The sequence below is a fragment of the Rattus rattus genome, chromosome 2 (genome assembly GCF_011064425.1).
Source record: "Rattus rattus isolate New Zealand chromosome 2, Rrattus_CSIRO_v1, whole genome shotgun sequence".
NCBI lineage: Eukaryota > Metazoa > Chordata > Mammalia > Rodentia > Muridae > Rattus > Rattus rattus.
In genome coordinates, this window is record NC_046155.1 from 215,700,512 (window position 1) to 215,719,216 (window position 18,705).

General features: G+C 41.8%; 1 non-coding gene and 1 pseudogene across 1 annotated transcript; one reads left to right on the plus strand and one right to left on the minus strand.

Moving 5' to 3' along the window:
• Window positions 1-2,443: 2,443 nt before the first annotated feature.
• LOC116894979 lies at window positions 2,444-2,584 on the minus strand. The gene has a single exon (XR_004387170.1). It is a non-coding gene; the product is annotated as a small nucleolar RNA SNORA41 (small nucleolar RNA).
• Window positions 2,585-4,047: 1,463 nt separating this feature from the next.
• Window positions 4,048-5,349, plus strand: LOC116893561 (annotated as a pseudogene).
• The last annotated feature ends 13,356 nt before the right edge of the window (window positions 5,350-18,705 follow it).

Consider the following 18,705-nt stretch of genomic DNA (forward strand, 5'->3'; position numbering starts at 1 on the left):
TTGCCTTGGTTCTCAATTGTATGATGAAGTTAGTGACTTGGTACCTGAGAAAGGACATTCGGGGTCAGGGGGTGTTTCATCCAATAAAGCTCCTTCCTCATAAGCAGAAAGTTCTTGATTTAATCCCCAGAACCTGTGTAAGGCAACTAGAGATATTGTCACATGATCGTAGTTCCAGGAAGGAGGGATGGAGATGGGCAGAGGGACTCCTGCAGCTTATTGGCCAGCTAGCCTAGGCTACCTGGAGAAGTCCTAGGTCAGAGAGAGCCCTGTCTGAAACAAAAAGCTGGAAGACACCCAAGAAAGGATGTCAGGGGCTGGCCTCTGCTCTCTGCACATGGGCACCCTTCACATATATGCACACATCTAGTGAGCCACGCGCACGCACGCATACATGCACGCACGCATACACAATCTATATGCTCACTGGTTTACAGAAAACAAATGTTGTGGGTATAACACGATGGCTTTGACATTAACAGATAAAAGTCAAACTCGGCAGTATACATCTTTAATTCTAGTACTCAGGAAGCAGAGGTAGGTGGGTCTCTGTGAATTTGAGTCCAGCCTGGGCTACCCTGAGGGTTCCAGGCCAGCCAGGGCTACCCAGTAAGACAGTGTTTTAAAATAACAACAAAACAACATACATACACATATAGCACACATATGGGTACTATGTGGAAGACAAGATAAAAGGTAGGTAATTTGTACAGAAACTAGGCATCTACAAATAAAAGTAAACTGGAAATTATTGATAGAAAAGTACATCTAAGGGGTTGGGGATTTAGTTCAGTGGTAGAGCGCTTGCCTAGCAAGTGCAAGGCCCTGGGTTCGGTCCCCAGCTCCGAAAAAAAAAAAAAAAGAACAACAACAACAAAAAAAGTACATCTAAAATTCATACTTCATGGATAGATAAAACTAAAGGCAGGATTACATAACTAAATATAAGTACCAGAAAATTGAAAAATAGAACAGAAACAAAATACACAGAAAAGTGTAAAATCATGTTGGACATGGTAGAAGAAATTATATGCAATTAAAATATACATCGTAAGAATTTCATAGATGTGTATTTTATAGGGAGAAGATGAACTTAAAAACTGATAATAATTATTAATCTGAAGTCTCGAGATGCACATAGGCACTAAGTATTATAAATATAAAGAAAATAATGCTGATTTTAAGATTTGTATGGCAATATTAAGATGCTAAGAATACTTAAGATTCTTCAATAAAAATAATTGTGAATAAAAATAAACTCATAGAAAAAAAATAACAACGCAAACATTTTGGTTTGTCATTGGGTGGATGGTCTAGGATGATGTAGGTCGTGGAATTGTGAACCAAAGACAGGTAAAAGCATATCTGTGTTATTCCTTAGGATGCACATGCCACAGGATTTTAAAAACACTTACATCACCCTTTTCATTCTTAAAAGGTTGAGGTTAAATAATACTGTGGCTAACACAAAATTCCCTACCTCACTCAAAATTTTCGGGTGCCCAAATTACTTTATTCTATTGACAGATTACTCTTCTTCTTGGTGTGTGTGTGTGTGTGTGTGTGTGTGTGTGTGTGTGTGTGTGTGTGTGTGTATCAATACCTTTCTAAAACCTATATGAAAATAAGAAAAAACTTTTTAGCCTAAAGAGGCTGAGTGAGGCAGGGCCAGCTTGGACTATGTAATGAGTTCCAGGACCGCCTGGGCTACAAAATAGAGCTCATGTCTCAAGTGTGTGTGTGTTGGGGGGTGGTGGGGAGCGGAAGTGGGAGTGGGAACTTTATAATGAGTTCAATTTCTAGTAATAAACTGATTTATGAGGCGAAACTGCTCAAAGAAATGTTAAGACCATCATTGGGTGAAAATTTCCAAGGACTCAAAGTTGCTTCTGTCTAATGCTTTTCCCAGGGATTAATGTTAGTTTTGAAGTTATAATAATAATAAAGGGAAATCTGTGTCCCATTTTCAGATATTATTAACTGCTAACATGACAAACTATTTTTTTTAACAAGACGCACTATCTTGTAGTTACCAAATGCAGGCAGTTTTGTTCAATTCCGAGTAAAGTACAACAGCCAGCAAATGCTGTAGAGGTCCTGGTAAATTTTCCTGCCCTGGTCTCCTGTCCTTTACTCTATTCCCTCCTCGCAGCCCCTCACATCTCTTTCTTTCTTGGCTTCTGTAAGAGTCTGAACCAATGCACTATGGGGTGCATACTGATCTAACCCCACTCCTTCCTCTGCAGCTCTGAGGTAGCCTGTGCTCTCTCTGTGACGGTTTCTTACTGCTTGTGGGCATATAACTAACTGAACTAAAGGGCAAATTTTGCCATTTCTCTCCCTTTTTGATGACAGAGTGGGAACACTTCACTGTCTATAGAATGATCTATTGTTTCAGGTAGAGAGTCACAATTTAGAATTGAAGTGGTTTTTTTCTTTCACCTTGTGTCTGTCAGGCTTATTCCTTCTTTCTGGGTGGCTTAGAAAGAGGCATTAAATGGTGTAATGGTGTAACAGTTTCTTTCCCACAGAGGAACGCTACAACTGTTACCAGAAAGACAGCCGCAGACCAGTAGCTGTGAAAGAATTGAAGTTTTAAGAATAGACAAAATGAAATACTTAATATCACTTTGTAGGTCTGTACTAGTGAGACACAATCACTATTCATGTGTAGATGGGGCTTGGTGAAGAAATGGGGAGGAGATACACACACAAAGTTAACACAAACACTTGACCAAGCAACTCTGTCTGTTTTAGTCTCAACCCCTCTCCTGTCCTCTGTTAGTTCTTCCAGTCAGCACATCCTCAGTCACCTCAAGCTAAGTGTTTCCTGCCAGGTAGCAGGGAGACAGGGAGCACCATGTGCTTCCTGACTTGGGTGGTGGCACATGACCATGGGGCAGTCAGGAAAAGCAAACCCCAAATGCTGCCTGGGATTTGCTGACCTGGTCAATGAAATTGTGCTTTTCAGCAGGATGACCCAGTAACACGTCAGATTTCTGTCTCCACTCTATTACGGACTCCTGGGAGCATACTGAAGCATCCATTCTGGAATCCAATTTAGTAAGTCAGAAAGGACAACTGAAGATTTATTCAGGGAAGAGAAAGGCGCACCCTGCTTAGTAGCAACGGGGACAGGGACATGCGAACATTCTTTTGTCTGGAAGTCAGATGAAGCCTTTTGGGAGTCACTTCACAGAGGAAAAGTGTTGAAGATAATGGTGGGAAATAATCCCAAAGTTCACAACTTTTAGTGGAGAGAAGAGTGAAGTCATTAGAGTTAAAGGAAGCCCTTACAGACTGAGCTTTGAGGCAAAGAGAAATATTTGTGAATGGGAGCCATGAACTTAGATAATACTAGGCTCCTAAATATTACATATTTTATAAGGCAGAGCATGACTATAAGGAAAGACATATTTAAATTATTCCAATGCAGATTTCTCATAAACTACGAGAAGAGAGCCTTGATTTCTGTAGCCTCCCCAGGACTGCTGTCTTCCTCCTCTCCCTGCTGACCCCCTCTTGTGTGGATGGGATAGCATTAAGACTTTGAAACAAGAAGTTTTGTTTCCGAGCGTCAGACCATACAATGTAAATACTGAAGACTGGGGCTGGGATGAAATGTGTCTGTGATTTTGTTCTTTTTCAGTCAAGTCCCATAGTCTAAGTTAGTCAATCCGGCCAAATTCCAGTTTCCTTGTCTGCTAAATGCGGATGGGTATTAGTGCCTGTCGTGAAGGGCCTCTGCCAGACTTCGGTGGGGTGTGGTCTGTGCATAGTGCTAAGTATATTTCATGTTGGCGCATGCTCAAAACGACCAATTAGAAGGCTCACTGAGAAATCTCACCACAGCACTGTGGTTATCATTAAATTGTTCACAAATGGGCTGATTGTGACTTTTTAAAGTTCTTCATTAAATTAACAACTTATGATGGCTTAATCCAAGTTCATGATTGGTGTAATGGGTTTTTAGCACAGAACACAGCTTATAGCTTTGTCAAGGGAATCCAAAAGGCAAGTTTATTCCCTGCGCTCTGAATTAAAAGCATGATCCGCTTCGAATGTTTTATGATGGAGAAACTTAGGTAAGTGTTTCTACGTGATAGAGAATGAACGATTTTAAAGTAAATAGATCTATTTTGTCAACAAATATTCATTTTAAAATAACGGCGGGGTTGGGGATTTAGCTCAGTGTAGAGCGCTTGCCTAGCAAGCGCAAGGCCCTGGGTTTGGTCCCCAGCTCCGAAAAAAAGAAAAGAAAAAAAAATAACGGCAAGGGATATAAAAAATAAAATAGAGGATGTGATAGTGTGTGTGTTGTAGGTCTCTCTCTCTCTCTCTCTCTCTCTCTCTCTCTCTGTGTGTGTGTGTGTGTGTGTGTTCTGCAATTTAAATTGTGAGCTAAGCCTAATGTCTAAATTACAATATTACTAGAAAATTAAAGCTCATATGAATACAACCTATTTAAAAATAGCCAGGCAGTTTCTTCTACAGGGAATACCAACATGGCAGGAGGATGACACAGGTGCAGCAGGAACACCAGACGACCTGGGGGGGGGAGGGGGTATAGGGGTAGGCAGGATTAGGAGGCCGCAGGGTAAAGCCTAAGACAAGAAGACAAGGAGTGGATCCGTGTCACCAGGCTGGGCCACCCGGATAAGGACACCAAGACCAAGTCCTTAGAGGAGATCACCTGTTCTCCCTGCTCATCCAGGAATTTGAGATTATTGACCTTTTCCTGGGTGCAACCCCAAAGAGTGAGGTGTTAAAGATCACGCCAGTGCAGAAGCAGACTCTGATAGGCCAGCGAACCAGGTCCAAGGCTTTTGTCGCTATTGGGGACTTCAGTGCTCACAATGGTCACGTTGCTCTTAGTGTTAACTCCTCCAAGGACATAGCCAGTGACATCCCAGGGGCCAGCATCCCAGCCAAGCTCTCCATTGTCCTTGTGTGGAGAGGCTATGGGGATGGGGTGGGGGACAAGATAGGCAAACCCCACACTGTTCTGTGCAAGGTGACAGGCTACTGTGTTGGTGTGTGCCTCTGTGCAGGTGCTCATCCCTGCTCCGAGAGAAACTGGCATTGTCTCTGAGCCTATGCCCAAGAAGTGACTGACGATGGCTGGGATTTGATGACCGCTGTACTTCAACCAGGAACTGACTGCCACCCTGGGCAACTTTGCCAAGGCCACCTTTGATGCCACCTCTCTGGGAGGAGACTGTATTCACCAAGTCGCCTTAGCAGGAATTCACTGATCGTCTTGTGCAAAACCACACCAGTTTGTTCAGAGGACCCAGGCTCCAGCTGAGGCTGCCACATAAGGCTATTTATACAAGAAAAATAAAGTGAATTTATACAATAAAAATAAAGCCTGTTTTTCTTCAAAGCCAGGTAGTGTATAACAGTATTCAAGTTTAAAGTCAATAATGTTATCTGTGTTCATTGGAGAGTTCGTGGACTTTTTTCCTGGCGTTCTATTTTCCGAATATTTGAAAATAAAATGGGGAGAGCAAAACTCCAAAACAAAGCTACTTTCAGTCACTGAAGGTTGACCCTTAAGCAAGAGTCTTTGGTTAACGTTTCATTCACTTCTAAACGGTCGGCATTCTAGAATGAATACTAAGTGTTATTCTAAACTCCTAAGAGAGGATTTTGACTGACACAGAGAACATGGAGAAATCAGTTGACACAAGCCTTCATGCTCACGGGGCTAACTCACAAACACCAAATATCTGAATCTAGTTTCCTATTGAAGTCTTTTTCCACAGCGAGCTTCCCACACATATGCCTGAGTTTGCACGCTCCTCCGTTGCTCAGAAAAATATATGAAATGCGCACCCTGCACTGTGTGCTGGTGACACTGCTCGGAGCCACCATTTCTTCACTAATCAGCCAGAAATCTGATGTCGGTAAACTTATTCAAGAACATATTCAGAATGTACTTCGAAAGCAAACCTACAGCTTCAGGCACGCGAGCAAATGAACTCCTTGAGAGTTTTACTTTTATATCAAGTTGGGAATTTTGTGCTCATGCCAATCTAAAGTTCTATAGGTCAGAAATATTTCTGGAGGCTGAAGAGACAGAGCAGCGGGCCATACCTGCTTGCTGTACAAACCCCAAAACCTGAGTTCAGATCCTAGTACCTACAGAAAAGAATGAAGTTGAAAGAGATAGGGTTTGCTGGTTACCAGTTTACCTCAAGGTTCAGGGAGAGAGCCTGGCTCCAAGTACAGCAAGGGTAATAGGGCAGAACCCTGACAACCTCATCTGGACTTTTTAATACAAGTGCAGGTGCCTGTACCTGCACAAACATGTGGACATGCACCATACACACATTACACTCAAAACATACACACACACATACACACACACACACACTCAAGTTGATGAATGCCTTGGGAGTCTTATTTAAAGGAATTACGTGTGTGTGTGTGTGTGTGTGTGTGTGAGTGTGTGTGAGTGTGTGTGGGTGTGTGTGTGTGTGAGTGTGTGTGTGTGTGTGTGTGTGTGTGTGTGTGAGTGACTGTGTGTGAGTGTGTATATGTGTGTGTGAGTGTGTGTGTGTGTGTGTAAGCTATTTTATCTGTTCCAGCATTTCGGTTAGAAGAATTCGCTTTCTCTGTTAAGCACCAAAATAATGAGTAATTTCTTAATCCCTGTGCCACAGCATAATTACTCAGTTTTCCGTTTTGCTTTGATTTTTTTAAAAGCTAATTTAACACCAGAATTAATGAAAAAAAAATGAGTAGAAGGCCAGATTTGCTCCTGCTCAGGAGAAGTAATTAATCTTTTACTTCCGGCTTCTCCACCTACATTCTTTCAAAAGCACAAATAGTTTTCCTGCCAGAAGCCTCCTAAATCTCATAAAATTCACAATGCACACTGACAAGATGCAGGAAACTGGCTCCCTCCCAGAAAGGGGTGACATATTTATATGCTCACAGTCACAGCTTCCCTTTTGTCTTCTGCTCTTTTGGATTTAATATCTGCTTTGAGTAGTAGCATATGCTGTCTCCTTATTAAATGCCCAAACAGAACGATGATTCCTGGCAAACACAGGCACCGCCACGTAGCAGTCCATCAAGGGCTTTGACTTGCCGGCCCTACTTCATAGCTTTCAATGAACCATAGCCCTTGTCCTCTGCCAAAGAGGACGCAGGTAAGCTAGAGGAGAGAGTATAGAGGGAAGGGGGACAGCGATGTGAAAATTGTCACATGCTCTTATTTCCAACATGAAAGTTAGGGTTTGTTTACAACTCAGTGGCATAACGGAACAAAGAAAGCACGGAATTAAAAGCTAGAAACAAAACCTGGGGTTCCAATCGGCACAACACGTCTCTACAGCAGACCTCGTTACCTTGCCTCTGTCCCCTGGCTTCTTCCCATTGATTGACCTTCAGTACCATGGGACCATCTCCCACCTACCTCAGAACTCCCTCACTCCTCCTCTCCTCTCCTCTCCATCTTCCTCTACAGTCTTCACCCTTCTCCCCAATCCCTAAGGGATTAAGAAACCACTCATTATTTTGATGCTTAGCAGAGAAAACAAATTCCTCTAATTGAAAAGATGCAGCACATAAATAGCTCACACACACACACACACACACACACACACACACACACACACTCCTTTATAAATAAGACCCTTAAGGGATTCATTCTCTCATGACTTCTTGCTTACTTCACAAAGAGTTTGTAAAGAGTGATGTCTTGTAGAGATCACTGTAAGCTGGGGATGACCAATGTTAGTGATTCCCTCCACAACACACAGATCACAACACACATATGACACACTTGAACACACACATTTTACATTAACTTTTTTAAAATTAGCTTATATCAAACAAGATAACTCAGGCTCAGAAAGGCAAGTATCCTATATTCATGTGTGCGTGTGTGTGTGTGTGTGTGTGTGTGTGTGTGTGTGCATGTGTGTGTATGTATGTGTATACACGTACATTTGTGTGTGCTTGTATATGTGTGTGTGTATGTGTGTGTGTGTGTGTGTGTGTACTAGTCCCTTTTATATATGCATAACCTGGTGGAGGTGAACATAGGTAAAGGCCAAGACACTAGAAGTGGTCTAGGGACTGGGGAAAGAGCTCTTTAAGGAAGAGACAATAGCGCCAAGTGGAGAGAGCATTGAAGATATGAGGGTCAGTGGGGAAGTGAGTGGGGTGCCAGGAGATGAGCTGGACCAATGAAATGTGCACAGAATCTCCTTGTGAAGTTCCCACTGCCTTTGTACCAAGCCCATTGCCTGCCTTTTCCTCTGTGCCTTTGATATCTTCCTTCTCCTGGGTTATTACGCATACACCCAAAATCTCCTAGTGTAACACTCCTAACACTCTCTGATTTACTTGTACACAAGAAATACACAGAATGCAAACAGTTGAGCTTTATTCAATGACTTGATCTCTTCAGTTCTCATTGTTGAAAAACCCCTTGAATGGGCTGAACATAGTCTTAAGACTTGACCACAGAGAAATCATGAAAGTGGCCTGACCATGGAGTAGACCTCCACTGACGGGCCTCCTCTTGCTTTTCTGTACCATGTGATGCTGTTTTTCTCATTATTCCTTCATCAGCCAATTATTTTCCCTTTGATCTGTAACAATTGTACATTTTTACTTTATTCTTCTTTAAGACAGAGTCTTGATATGTGGCTCAGAATGATTTAGTGCTCACTATGTAGCCCAAGTTGGCCTTGCAATCCTGCTGTGAGTATGCACTTGTGTATGTGTGTGTGTGTGTGTGCGCATGTGTGTATGTGTCGATGTGGATGTATTTGTCTATACATGCATGAGTGGGTGTGGGTGAGACTCTCTGCTTGTGAGTGTGTGTGTAGTTGTGTGTGCACATGTGTGTGTGTGTGTGTATGTGTATGTGTGTGTGCATGCGTGCATGTGTCGATGTGGATGTATTTGTCTATTTGTGCATGTGTAGGTGTGGGTGAGATTGTGTGCTTGTGAGTGTGTGTGCATGTGCATGTGCGTATGTGTGTGTGAAGTTTTAGGCATGATCTAGAGTGGCCTAGAACTCACTCTACAGTCCAGACTAGCTTTGCACTCATGGAGGTCTTTCTGTCCTTTCTTCCACATGCTGAGATTATAGACACTCCCACCAGGTTAGAGTATTGCATTTCTTTAAGCTTTAGTCTGACATTCTCTCTCTTCTCTCTCTATCAGACTTTCTCAATAAGGTTTGCACTCACTGAATTCCCAATAAGAAGTATTTCTACAGCCCAGAGTATATTAATCAGCTTGGTTATAACTGTAACAAACCAAAAGTAACATTAATGAAGGAGGGCCACTCACTGGCCTAACTCACTCTCTTTTGCCCCGTCAGTCTCAGTTCTGTCTCTTTAAAGTTTCTCTTCCGAATCGCCCTCCCTGAAGCTACCCTGGGTCCCAGGAACTACACTTCTGGTGAATAAGGCTTTTTACGAAAGGGATCCCAATGACCAGAAGCAGTAGCAAGCCTTAAGAAAGCTCGCCTTAGGAAGAGATCGCCTCATAAGATCGCTCCTCTTGCGTGGGAGCGATTGCCCCAAGACAGGAATCATAGTAATCCTCACATGACACAGCATGTTACGTCGTTCGAAAGTTGCAACTTGTCACCATGTTTAAAGTTTAAGCAATGTTTAAAAATTATTTACAAACCTGTGTGCCGATTGTTTCATTTTAAACTGTGAGCTGGTTTTCCGAGGTGTGATATTTAGGGCTATGCACAGGGGGAGAGTGCTATGCAGCTTAAGCTCAGAGTCGCAGGCATTCCGGTCCAAAGCACACACGTTTACCTCTTGTTTTGAGCATCCTTGTGTGCGATGTCTTTAGCAAAATGGGTCTTGTGTCTATTGTCAGTTTCGAGTTTTGTCCACTTGTGTTGAGGTTTCTGACCTCCGTGCCAGGTGCCAGGGAAGAGGTCATTTCTCCTTTCCCATGCCCTCTGAGGAGGGGCCTCTGTATCTGTCTTGGTTGAAGCTTCTTCCCTCCATTTTTCTACCGTCTCTCTGACCCTTAGATGGATGACCACACCTAGTCTGTGGGTTCCTGGGGCGAGGGTTTTTGCCTTGAAATTCTAAAATATTACCATGTTTGACAGAGAGAATGACAGTTTTCTATGAATCCATTTATCTTGGCTAATTAGTCATCAGCCTGTCCCATTCGGTCTGGTTCTCCATCTCAGTAAAGACACTGACCTAAATTTAAGGGAAAGGTACATGGAATTTTCCTTAAGAAAAAAAGAGAAAATTCCAATTAATTTTCTTTAACTGTACATGGCATATTTCAAAGTTTCATTATGAGTATCACTGTGACAGAGCCCAGTGAGGTAGAATGCATGGTTCTCAGTGTATGGCAAGAGGTTTTGTTTTGTTTTTTTTTTCTTATTTACAGCTAAAATGCTGTTTAAACCAACTTTTCTTTAAATAAATAAAAGGAAGTGAGGAAGAAAAGAAAACTGAAAGAAATAAAGTCAGTTAAGCCTATTTTAAGTTTTTAAACTTTAATTTCCTTATTTTTTCAATAAAAATTTAAGAGTCACAAATTAACAATATGTTTCTGTTAAACTGTAGTTGACAGATTAAAGTTTTCAAATTGGTTTAAATAGTGCTACTAAGAACACAAAGACATCATGAATGCTTTATTGAAAATCACCAACATTAATAAGGCAAAGAACTAAAAATCAAAAATCATTTGTTATATACGCAGATAAGTATATATTTTATGTGTGCACATGCATTGCAAACCTTTAACATAATATTTCCCACTAGGTGACATGATTAAACTGAAATTTAGGCTGGACGATTACAAAATTATTTGGCAAATGTGTTGATTCCTTGGTCTCCTCTAGAGGCCTAATATGGATAAAAGTATTATTTTAATCAAAAAGTGAAATTTACATAGTTAACATGAAACCTGTGGCTCGGCTTTTGTTACAGTAATTCTCAATACTGGTTCAAATATCCAAGAAAAACTTTTCTTTGCAACAGATGGAAACCATCACAGAAAACCACAACCAATCAAATTGCAGAGTTATGGGACTCGGTCCCAGTGGACACATCTACTAAACACTCCCACACTGAAGGCTCAGGGAACACTGCAGAAGATGGGGGAGAAAGACCGTCACACCAGAGCATCAGGAAGCGTGCTGTGAGATTGTCCCATAGTAGTCACAACCTGCACCCAGGACGTCTCACCAAATGACGGCCTAATTATAACCCGGTGAAGGATGACATCAGTGGATGCCAAAGTGGATGGTGGGGGGGGGGCTCAAGAGGCCTCAACTCCACGTGGGGAACTCCCGGCAACTAAAGAATGCTGAGAGCAAGAGAAATAGTCTGTCCCAGGGAAGAGCACAGCATCTGTTTATCCAATACCAAATGGTCAGCCCCAAATACAAAATACAAGTTAACATTGTGCCAACTGGACATACATAAGTTGTATGTATATGTACAAATACATGTACATGCACATACATGTACATATAGGCATGTAATGACAATTAATGAAAAGAGTTCGTGAATTTTAAAAAGAGCAAGGACAGCTATTGGGAGGGCTTGGGAGGAGGAAAAGGAAGCTGGAAATGCTATAACTATATTATGGTCTCAAAATAAATGATGTAAGAAGTACAGGAGTATTCTATTTTCAACTACAATTAAAAAGTCTGCCTTTGTTCTTTGATGCTGGTTAGATAAGAAAGTACTTGATTATCCTAAGTCAAAACCACTACAAACCAAAACAAAATGCTTGTTACTTTTCTACGAGAGAAGATACTCTGCGGCCTGCCACAGACACTCAGAAGTGTCCAAGGGCTCTCAGATCATCTTCTGGAACCAAGAAGCTGGTTTCTTTTCTTTTCTTTTTTTTTTCCGGAGCTGGGGACCGAACCCAGGGCCTTGCGCTTGTTAGGCAAGCGCTCTACCGCTGAGCTAAATCCCCAACCCCCAAGAAGCTGGTTTCTATTCAGAGTTCTTTTCGGCCATCAAGTTCTCATGCTTGCCCAGCAGTCTCCTTTGCTGTGTTCTCTTCTAGTCTTGGAATGGTTTCCAGTGTAGGCAAGTCCTCCCTCCCTTTCCAGGTCAATGATCAGTTGAAATGTTCCAAAAATTTCTTTGTGATTTGTTTCCTTTTTATTTTTGTATTTATAATGTAAAGATCTATCCCTTGAATTAAAAAAAATTCCTCTTGACTCATACAAGACAGATTCAACTGGATAATGGAGCTTTACAAAACTGTCCAAGTAAATATGTTTTGTGGCCATCATTCACAGCAAACATTAACAAACCCTGACCTGCTCATTTCTTGAAAATGTTTCCACTGAAAGCCCAACACCTTGCTGAGAGCTTTCCCTCTCAGGGCTCTGGGTGTAGGAGCTCAGAGTGCCTACTTTAGGATTTTCAAATTCACTTAAGACCATCCACAGGGAACTGGTCTTTGTTTAGTGAAGTTGACCATTTGATCTTCTCATTCTGTTGTTCTTCAGTTCAGACTGGCGAGTTTTTCACGCTAGTCGCTCTCTGGGGAGGAACTGGCAAGCGGTGTTTGAGTTTTCTTAGGGCATCATCCGTGTGAATACCAAGGAAGTGCTTATAATAAATGAACGTTCTGTTTTTCAGATATGAAGGCAAACATCAAATTATCTTGTCCTTTGCTTTCCTAGACAATGTCTTGCAGTGTGAACACGAGTGCTACTCCACGGCATTGATGGGTGAAACCTGTTCCTACATCAGCCTTGGCAGACAGCTGTTATTTTCAAGATGATCATTATTATAAAATATTATCAGCATCAAGAGACATGTCACCTGTACCATAACATTCCTGCTGGCTGAGATGGAGAGTTCTTCTTTCTTGTACGGAATCCAGTCCTGTCATTTTCTGAGTTACAGTTTCCTGTTCTCCTTACTATGGCCCCAGCAAGTCCACAACCTTCCCTTTGCTTAGCAATGTCTTATACTCGAACAGTTCCTATTTAACTTGCGCTTTAAGCCTTTTCCTTGGGTGGGGTATTTTGTTAACAAAATCTTTATTCTGCTTGTTTGAGAGACGCTTTTTTTTGCAAATAACTAGCAGCTTGCCAGGTGGGGTGGCTCATTTTGGCTGTTAGCATTTGGAAAGTGGAAGCAAGAGGATTAGGAGTTGAAGGAAAGACTTGGCTACACAGTGAGTTCAAGGGCAGCCTGAACCAAAATATATGTATGCATACATGCACACATATGCACATTCATGCATGCATGCATACATGCGCATACATGCACATACATGCATGCATGCATACATGCACATACATTATACATGCATGTATGCGTGCATACAGACAGACTGAAGTACTATTCAGCAACTTTACTTGTGAAATGGCTGTGATTTGCAGTTGAGCATCCTCTCAGTATTTCCTGGTTTACCGGGTGTTTTCCACTGAGTGTGCACAGTGAGCAGACAGTAGGATGGACCATTGCAGGCACAGGTAAGTAGCTTCCATGGTAAAGATGACCCACTCACTGCTTTGTTGCACTGTGCAGTGGATTGGCTCAGCATTGAAACACTACCAAGCCTGTTCTGGGTGCTGTGCTTAGGGTCCTTCCTCTATATCTTACATGTAGTATTCTGAGATTTGTACACTGTGCCGTCAGACATATTTATGGAGCACAAAATTAAACAGAAAGGAATCATATACCAAGGAAATCTTTTTAAAATGCCTACATTAGCAACACAATTTATTTTTAACCGATGTGGTTCACATATTTTATCACTTGTCAAAAAAACAAAACAAAACAAACAAACAACACATACACACACACACACACACACACACACACACACACACACACACAGCAAGGCAAGGCGGCACGCACCTTTCATCCTGGCACAGAGTAGGTAAATCTTTTGAATTGGAGGCCAGCCTGGTCTTCATAGTGAATTCCAAGCCAGCCAGAGCTACTCTGTGGGATGCCATCTCAAAACAGAGACAACAAATTCAAACAAAATAAATCCACTAAGCAGCAGGGATGAGGTAAATCGTAGTGTGTTAGAGTATCCACCCTAGAAGGAAAATGCTTCTTACTTTTTTATTACACTGGTTGAATTTATTTGCATCCTTATTTGGCTAGCGATGTATAAAAGGAGGTTGGCTGTGTATGGAAAAGTTTGGCATTCAACTGCCTTCCTCCTTTTTGTATAGCAAACTGGGTATCTAAGGGCTGAGGACAGACGTCCCCAGATGCCTAGTGTCCTGTGCTCGGCTGTAAGGTGTAGTAAGCTTTCTAAGACCGCTGACAATAGGAATCTCTCTTCACAGGCCGTCATGCAGCACAGGAATGGGGGGAATTGACGTTTAATGCTTTTTCAGTCACTCTTCCTTAGGGAAGCCCTCTTGACACTTCACAAGCCCTTCGGACTCTGCAGAACTTTGGCTGAGACAAGTTGACTCTCTCACAACCTCTGTTATCTTCCGGTCAAGTCCAATCTCAAGTCCAATCGCTGCTTACAGCCTCCTCGTGGGCAGGACGGCAAACGCGGTGTGCCTAGACGCGGATCCGCAACTGTGTCTCTCTGCCTCTTCATTACTACAAAAGGAAAATAACGAGCCGCTTCTAGGTTTACCTGTCCCAGCAGACGGTGGCAATGTCCGCAAATCGTGCACACTAAACCCTAGATGTTGTTCCGCTTCCTCCATGGCTGTCTTTGCTCCTGAACTCGATGCCTCACCCTCCTTGGCTCTCCCAGGTATTTATTCAGCTTTCAGTTCCCACTGCTTCCGTTTCCGGATCTGTCCTGATTTCCCTAGTCCACCTACTTCTGGTCAAATGGTCGCTCGTTTGTTCTGAATTTCCAGAGTCCCTGAGAGGATTTTTCTCACCTATCACAAAGCCAGTTCAATCTATTCTCCACTTTGAGCTAAAATGCAAATTTTCACCACGTCTGCCTTGCCTGAGTTTCCTCAGCTCCTTTTAAGATCTCTAATTGGAACTACAATGGCTGCCCTGTGCCTTGCCTCTGCTGACCTCGTAGGCCTGGGTTGGCTCTGGCCCCTCCTTGCCTCACAGTATCCTGCTTAACTAGAACTGTTTTAAGAAGCACTGAAACAGTTTCTCTGCCCGGACACTTCCTGCTCCTTCACCCCACTGACACCCTCCTTCATTTCCAGAAAACATGGGAGTTCCTCAGTATTTGACTCTGCCTAATGCCATTCACAGCAAGTCCAAGTATAAGGTTGACGGCGTCATCATTGGTTGGAGATTATCTACCCTTGAAGACTCATGATTGCTCCTGGAAATCTGGGGATATACTTACCAACTGACATGCCATGAACACGGTATGAACACATGGCAGAAATAGTTGATATGAAGAATGTTTAGATAGATGAATAACTTAACATTTTGCTCATTCATCCAATGGTTCTCAAGTTTAGAAATAAAATAAAGCCATCATTATTATTACATAAAAGAAATAATGAATTGTGATTTTAGCTATTTCTGTTCATTAGATATATTACTGTAAGCAAATTGTGTGATCTTTGAAATAGTCTGTAACCGTGCATATCTTACCACCTCATGCATACATTTTATATAATTAAGTTTAGAAATTTAGACATGGCAGCCACAGAATAGCAAACAAGAGGCAATTAAAATTGTTAACTGTAGCTTGAGTTTAGTAGCATAAAAAATAATTGTAAAAACGTAAACTATTAATTTGAGACGGCACTGTAGCTGTCGAATATTTTAGTGCCTACTAAGTATAGGAGGACATAGTTTTGAAATTACAAATAATTTATAATACAAAGCTCACTTTAAGCTTTCTTTCTTCACATTTTTGAAAAATATTTTGAAGTCAGTATTTTCTACAAAAAGTCTAGATGTATAATTTTAATAAATTTATATGCCCAATTTTACTGTTTATTTTCTTTTTGGTTTGGATATAAACCAGCAGGGATATGAACTTAGTTCTTTCCTCCTGGGGTTCAAGAACACACTATGCAAATTGAGACATTGGATCCATATGGAAATGACCGTCCATGCAGAGGGCATGAATGTTCATGTTGGCTTCGGTCCTTCTAGCCTGGATGCATATCAAGACTTCTTTAGTGTTGTTGCTGTTAATTATTAGTTCTGGTAAAAAAAAAAATTAAAGAATAGTTTTATTCTTGTTTGAAATCCCTCATCTCAACATAAAATCCAAGATTTGATCAATGACGATTTTAAGTATGAAAGTTAAAAATTAATTTCTAGCCCAGGGAGATCGAGTCAGGTATGAGAAATGGAACTCAACTCCCCTCTCCCCAGTTTCCTACTTAAGTACCTGGAAGGTTTGTCAGCCTGACTGTTTCTAAGGTGGAGCCAGGAAAGTCCTGAGAATGCTGGGTAGGAAGCCATGCCTAGGCAGTGGTCTCTGTGTGCAACTGAGAGACCCCGTCTCAATAAACAGGGCGGAGAGCAAGGGGAGAAACTTGCGACACCACCCTTGGGTTTCCACAAGCATCCCTCTGTGATGACTCATTTTAATCACCAACTTGCCACAGTCTAGAGTCATCTAGGGAAGGGGCCTCAAAGAAGGATCACCCATCTCAGGTTTACATGTGTGTGTGTGTGTGTGTGTGTGTGTGTGTGTGTGTCTGTGTGTGTATATGTGTGTCTGTGTGTGTCTCTGTGTGTGTGTATGTGTGTGTCTCTGTGTGTGTGGATGTCTGTGTGTGTGTCTGTGTGTCTGTGTGTGTGTATGTGCATGTGTGTGTGTCTGTGTGTGTATGTAAGTGTGTATGACTGTGTGTGTGTGTGTATGTGTGTGTGTGTGTGTGTGTGTGTGTATGTGTGTGTGTGTGTGTGTGTGTGTGTCTGTGTGTGTGGATGTCTGTGTGTGTGTCTGTGTGTCTGTGTGTGTGTGTGTGTGTGTGTGTCTGTGTGTGTGTCTATGTGTGTCTGTGTGTCTGTGTGTGTGTGTATATGTGTGTCTGTGTGTGTGTCTATGTGTGTGTGTGTGTGTGTGTGTGTGTTAGTGTGTGTGTGTGTGTGTGTGTATATGGCGTGTGTGTGTGTGTATGTGTGTGTGTGTGTCTGTGTGTGTGTGTGTGTCTGTGTGTGTATATGTGTGTCTGTGTGTGTCTGTGTGTGTATGAGAGTGTATCTGTGTGTCTGTGTGTGTGTGTTTGTATGTGAGTGTGTGTGTATGTGTGTGTCTGTGTGTGTGTATGTGTGTGTGTGTGTGTGTGTGTGTGTGTGTGTGTGTGTGTGTGTGTGTGTGTGTGTATGTGTGTGTGTGTGTGTGTGTGTGTGTCTGTGTGTGTATGTGAGTGTGTGTGTGTTTGTGTGTGTGTCTGTGTGTATATGTGAGTGTGTGTGTGTGTTTGTGTGTGTGTGTGTGTGTGTGTGTGTGTGTGTGTGTGTGTGTGTGTGTGTCTGTAGGGAATCGTCTTGATTACCTTAACTGATGTGGAAAGGCACAACCTAAGTGTGGGTGACACCTACTAGTGGTGGCTCAGATGAAGGGATGTGGAGGAAGGAAGATATTTGCCGTTTGCTTCCCCAAGTTTGAGTCTGGCCGTGAATTAATCCCTGCTGCTGCTGTGACTGCCCCTGCTGTTGCTGCTGCTGCTGCTGACGACGACGATGACGATATGATGATGATGATGATGATGATGATGATGATGATGATGATGATGATGATGATTCCTTCACTGCTGTCAGAAATAGCTTCTTCAGGCCTCCGCCATAGTCTAAAAGCTGATGGCTCTCCATAAATAGGAATTCTTATTGTGACTGCTGAAGCAGCCAGCTTCATATTTTGAGCAACTACCAGGTTCTCAGGCATCGCTGGACTGCTTTAAACATACTGTACAAGCCAATCCACTAGGTTCTCTCTTCAGTATATATTCATGCTACTAGTTTGCTTCTCCAGAGTGCCCTGACGAATGCGAGATAGATTTTAGGAAAGCATAACATATTTTTCATGAGGGAATCTAAAATTAAAAGGGGGGGATTCTGTGGATTGTCAAGTCTCCTCTCTCACCGTCTACTTTCTTCTCTCCACACATTACACACGCAAGGTGCTGCCCTGAGGGTGGCCAACCAAAGGCTCAGCTATGATCGCACAAGTGGCTAGGGCACCTACCTACCACAGTCCTAGAAAATGTAATATGGCTTTCTACCTAGGTCCAAATAAATAAAATTCCAGCAAATATGTCACATGTGTAAATTATTTTACATTATCTGACTCTTAATACCCCTCACAGTCATATGAGAGGTCATTTATTTTCAGAACTTGATCTTAGGTTTCCCAAAATAGTAATTTGTCAAAAGTTATCAGCCACTGTGACTTAATAGCCCAAAACTCTCACATCATCTATTTAATATAGAATCCCTTTACCCTTTAGAAAAATATAACTGAATTTAGTGTCTTTCACATTAGTTTCTGATATATGTATATATATTTGATATATGTCATATATTGTATATGATATATGTCGTATATTGTACATGATATATGTCATATATTGTATATGATATATGTCATATATATGTATGTGATATATGTGTCATATATATGTCAAGAAAACATAATTTCAATTGTGCATATGATACCATGAAGCTAAAATTAATATTTAAAAGGGGAAATAGATAACTTGTAAATTGCAGTCTGTTTGGTGGTTAGTTTTAGGTGTTAACTTGACCAGGTTCTCGTTCCAGCTATGTAACACTAATCTAGCTGTGGCTT